The 5,187-nt window shown below is 42.4% G+C and overlaps 1 pseudogene; it reads right to left on the reverse strand.

Annotated features, from left to right (window-relative positions):
* Positions 1-3,512: 3,512 nt before the first annotated feature.
* Positions 3,513-3,998, reverse strand: LOC114207863 (peptidyl-prolyl cis-trans isomerase A pseudogene; annotated as a pseudogene).
* Between the last annotated feature and the right edge of the window lie 1,189 nt (positions 3,999-5,187).

The raw sequence follows: 5,187 nt of genomic DNA on the forward strand, positions 1-5,187 counted from the left end.
TCTTAGGGAGAAAGCATTTAGTTTTTCAGTATTAAGTGTGATGTTATTATAACATTTTTTAAAGACTTTATTTATTTGAGAGAGAGAGAGAGAGCATGAACCGGGGGAGGGGCAGAAGGAGAAGCAGACTCCCTGCTGAGCAGGGAGCCTGATGCAAGGCTCCATCCCTGGTCTCTGGCATCATGACCTGAACTGAAGGCAAACGCTCAACCAACTGAGCCACCAAGGCACCCCAACTGTAACATTGTTTTTTAAAGATTTATTTATTTTAGAGAAAGAGAGCGAGCAGTGGGGAGGGACAGAAGGAGAGGGAGAGAGAGTCTCAAGCAGATTCGTTCAGCACAGAGCCCCACAGAGGGTTCTATCTCACAACTCCAAGATCATGACCTGAGCCAAAACCAAGAGTCTGATGCTTAACTAACTGTGCCACCCAGGTGCAATATTTTTTATACTCTCAAGTTGAGGTAATTCCCCTATATTCCTCATTCACAGAGTGAATATTGTTTTTAAATAATTTTGGATGCTACATGAGGAATACATTGGAGGAAACTAAAAGAAGTAGTGAGGTAACCAGTTAGGTGACTATCACAGTACTGCAGGTGAAAGATGATGGTAGCTTAGACTTAGATGATGGTAGTGATCTGACCCAGTAGATAGGTGAGTAGATTCAAGATATAGTTTGCTGTAGACCCTGTAGGATTTGTGGATGGACTAAATGGTCAGAGTTAGAAATTGCATTTGGATGCAATTAATAGTCTACTACAATGAGTATAAGGGCTAAGTGGAGAGTTTTTCTCCCCCATATAATAATAACTCTGAATGTAACAAGTCTAACAGTTTAACAGTAGTTCTATTGATGTCATCAATGTCTCAAGATACTTCTATTCCTTGCTTTCTCATCACTAGCATGTGCTTTGAACCATATGGTCACAAGACGGATGCTGTACCTCCAGGTACCACAAATGAGTTCCAGTAAGGAAGACAGAGGGAGACTTGCAAAGGTTTTCTTTTAGTAAAACTTTATTTAAAATAAAGTTATGCACTTTCTAAAAGATTTATCCATATTTCCTTGATCAAAACTATGTCACTGGCCACTCAGCTGCAAGGGAGGCTAGGAAATAAGTATTTCATTTTCCAATCTTTAAAACAGAGAAAAGCAGGGAGAAGTTTATTGCAGTGGACGTTAGGTGAGCCAACCCATAGTAACTGCTATATTAAGTATGATGGAGAGTAAAGAATCATGGTTGGCTTCCAGGTTTCTGACTGACGGATTGTATTACAGTTTACTAAGATACATAAGGGGGAAGAGGAATACATTTTTAATGGAAAAGCAATAGCTCAACTTTGGATATATTGAAACAAAAATGTTTGTGAAGCATCTAGAATATCAAGCAGAGAATTAGACAATATGAAGTTGGAATTTAGAGAAGCCGATGATAGAGGTAATAATCTAGAAGCTTTCAGGATATTGATGGTATTTAATGCTGTTAAAATATATAAGATCACCAAGGAATAGGACACAGCCTTGAGAAACTCCAATATTTAATATTGGTTTAAGAAGAGTGAACTTGCAAAATAGAGTGAGTAGCTAAAAAGGAAAAAGAAAAACTAAGAAAGAGGCAGACTGGGTGATAGACATTGGGGAGGGTATGTGCTATGGTGAGCGCTGTGAATTGTGCAAGATTGTTGAATCACAGATCTGTACCCCTGAAACAAATAATACCTTATATATCAAAAAAAAAAAGAAGAAGATAGTAGGAAGGGGAAAATGAAGGAGGGGAAATCAGAGGGGGAGATGAACCATGAGAGACTATGGACTCTGAAAAACAAACTGAGGGTTCTAGAGGGGAGGTGGGTGGGAGGATGGGTTAGCCTGGTGATGGGTATTAAAGAGGGCACGTTCTGCGTGGAGCACTGGGTGTTATATGCAAACAATGAATCATGGATCACTACATCGAAACTAATGATGTGATGTATGGTGATTAACATAACATAATATAAAAAATAAAAATAAAAATAAGAAAAGAGACGTATGTTTCATGGAGAAGGTGCTCAACAGTGTGGAATGCTACTGAGAATCTAAAAGAGATCAGGAAAGCAAAGAGTCTATTGAATTTAGCAGCATGAAAGTTGATGGTGACTATGTTAATAAGAACTGATTTCAGAATCAAGAAACAACAACAAAAAATCAAGTTGAACCCAAATAAGAATCTTGCTTTCTCCCCCCACACAACAAAAAGTCTGGAGATGAGCCGCTACAGGCACCAGTTGGCAGCTGCATGTTGGAGCTGCTGTGATTCCCTTGGACTTTCCCTGATGGCTGCATGATAGGTGTCGTTACTCTGGACTCATGTACAAGGGGGAAAGAACAAGGGTGTGGAGCCCATCAAATATGTCCCTTTATTATGACTACAAAAGCCTGGGGCACCTGGGTAGCTCAGTCCATTGAGCGTCTGCCTTTGGCTCAGGTCATGGTCCCAGGGTCCTGGGATCGAGCCCCGCACTGGGCTTCCTGCTCAGCAGGGAGCCTGCTTCTCCCTCTCTCCACCCCCGCTCATGCTCTCTCTCAAATAAATAAAATCTTAAAAAAGAGAGAGAGAACAGAAAAACTTTCCAGGGCACCTGGATGGCTTTGTCAGTTAAGCATCTGACTCTTGATCTCAGCTCAGGTCTTGATCTCAGGGCCATTGAGTTCAAGCCCTGTTTTGGGCTCCATGCTCAGGTTAAAAAAAAAAAAGTGAAAGAAAAACTTTCAGAGGAAACTCCTATCCTCAGAATTCTTTTGGATCTCATTAGTCAGAACTATGTCATACAGCCACCCTGAACTCCAAGGGAAGCTCTGGGAAGGTGAGAGTTTGATTTTTCTAGCCTCTACAGAGAAAGTGGACAAGGGAAAAGGGGGTTGGGAATGAAAGCCTTAGTCAATCAAAAGTGCCTGCCATGGCGACCTTGAAAACAACAGTTTTAGTAGTTGTGGTGAGAATAAAACCAGATTATATAGAAGATTGAAGAGTGAATTGGAGCCATGCCTCCAGCACGTCTCCCTGTGTGTCACCTGCTTTGCACCTCCAACCTCACCTCTGCTCAAAATGGACCCTTAACTGCTCCCGCACCTGCACTGGCTCCTGCAAATGCAGAGTGCAAATGCACCTCCTGAAGAAGAACTGCTACTCCTGCTGCCCAGTGGGTGGTGCCACGGGGGGGCAGGGCTGCATCTACAAGGAGGCATTGGACAAGTGCTGCTGCTGTACCTGTTCCAGATGTAAATAGAGCAACATGTACAAACCCGCAGTTTTATTTTGTTGTGGTTGTTTGTTTTCATCTCATAATCATAAACTGAACTCTGCAATCCAGCTGGACTTGGAGGGAGTAAGGAAAATAGGGAACCCACAGAACTGCAGCAAGAGCACAAAGATTATGGGATATTTCGAGCAGGTGGGGTTGAAGGGGTACTCTCCTGAGCTACAGAAGGAATGGTCTGTGTAGTTATGATAAAGCACAAGTCAAATGTATTAGAGTTGTCCACAGTTAGCAATGGTGATCTTCTGGCTAGTCTTGCCATTCTTGGACCCAAAGCGTTCCATGGCTTCCACATACCCTCTTTCACCTTGCCTAAGACCACACGTTTCCCATCCAAGCACTCAGGCTTGGTAGTGCAGATGAGAAACTGGGAACCATTTGTGTTGGGTCCAGCATTTGCCATGGACAAGATGCCAGAACCCATGTGCGTTAGGATGAAATTCTCATCATGGAATTTCTCCCCATAGACGGACTTGCTGCCAGGGCCATTTTGGCTGTGAAGTCAGCTCCCTGACACATAAATCCTGCATTAATCTTGTGAAAGCAGGAAACTTTATAATAAATCCTTTCTCCCCAGTGCTCAGAGCACAAAAGTTCTCTGCTGTCTTTGGAACCTTGCCTGCAAACAGCTCAAAGGAGACCCAGCCCAAGCACTCATAGTCTTCCTAGATGCCGAAGAACACAGTGGGGCTGACCATGGTTGGGTTTCAGGGGCGGCTGGGGGACAACTGGAGGGCCACAGCGTCTGCTCAAACTTGAAGTTTTAAAACTTTTTTTTCATATTACCCTGACCTTTGATACATTCCTGTTTCTATAAAATATATTAATTACAATAAAAGTTGTTGACTTAAAAAAAAGTGAATTGGAGGAGAGTTAGCAAAACACAACAGATAGAAACATTCTCTGTTCATTTGGCTAGAAGTTTAGCTGCATGGAGGAGCAGAGAAGTGGGATGGTATCTAGTTTGGGATTTAAGGTCCAGATTTAAGGTTGCTTTTAACATGAAGCAGACTATGTTTGTAAGATGACAGGAATGATGGTAGTGAAGAGAGGAGAGACTAATGACGCAGGGAGTCAAGGGAATGAAGAAGACGGCTCCAAACAGCTCACGCCCATGGGTCCCAACCTACTTGTGATTTTTTCTCCCTGACCTTCTATCTGCCTATGGTCTTTGGACTTACTCAGCCACCCTCCACAACTGTGCCAGCTAATTCCTTGCAATAAATCCCTTAGAATCCCTGGTTCTGCTTCTCTGGTTAAATCCTGACATTGAATTTGATCCTTAAAAAGTCATTGAAAAGGCAATAAAATTATGCACTGGTTTCTCTGAAAGCAGAGAGGAGTCACACACTTCCAAAGTGAGAGTTCACTTAAACTGAATTTTAAGGAATTATTAAATTTGGGGCACCTGGGTGGCTCAGTCTTTAAGCATCTGCTTTCAGCTCAGGTCATGATCCCAAGGTCCTGGGATCAAGCCCCATGTTGTGCTCCCTGCTCAGTGGGGAGCCTGCTTCTCCCTCTCCCTCTGCTGTTCCCCCTGCTGTGCTCTCTCTCTCTCTCTCTCTCTCCTTCAAATAAATAAATAAAAATCTTTTAAAAAGAATTATTAAAAATTAATAAGGTAAGACAGGAGTGGGAGCAATGGTAAGCTACTGAGCCAGCTCACTGGAAAAAACAAATTTGATTTGTAGTGTTTGATTATTCCCCTGGTGTGTATATACTCCCACCATGGCCAATACCAAGCTACCAACATGATGATACAGAGTACAGAGTTGGGAAAAAATGCACAGTTGCTTTTGTGAATCCACACCACTAAGCGGAAGGTGGAGGGAGAACAGAATGTACAATGAAAAAGTAAACACCAAACTTCTTTCTTCTACAATACAC

Source organism: Eumetopias jubatus, unplaced genomic scaffold, assembly GCF_037043125.1.
Source record: "Eumetopias jubatus isolate StellerSeaLion01/CBP00866 unplaced genomic scaffold, mEumJub1_p1.0 scaffold_4, whole genome shotgun sequence".
Taxonomy (NCBI): domain Eukaryota; kingdom Metazoa; phylum Chordata; class Mammalia; order Carnivora; family Otariidae; genus Eumetopias; species Eumetopias jubatus.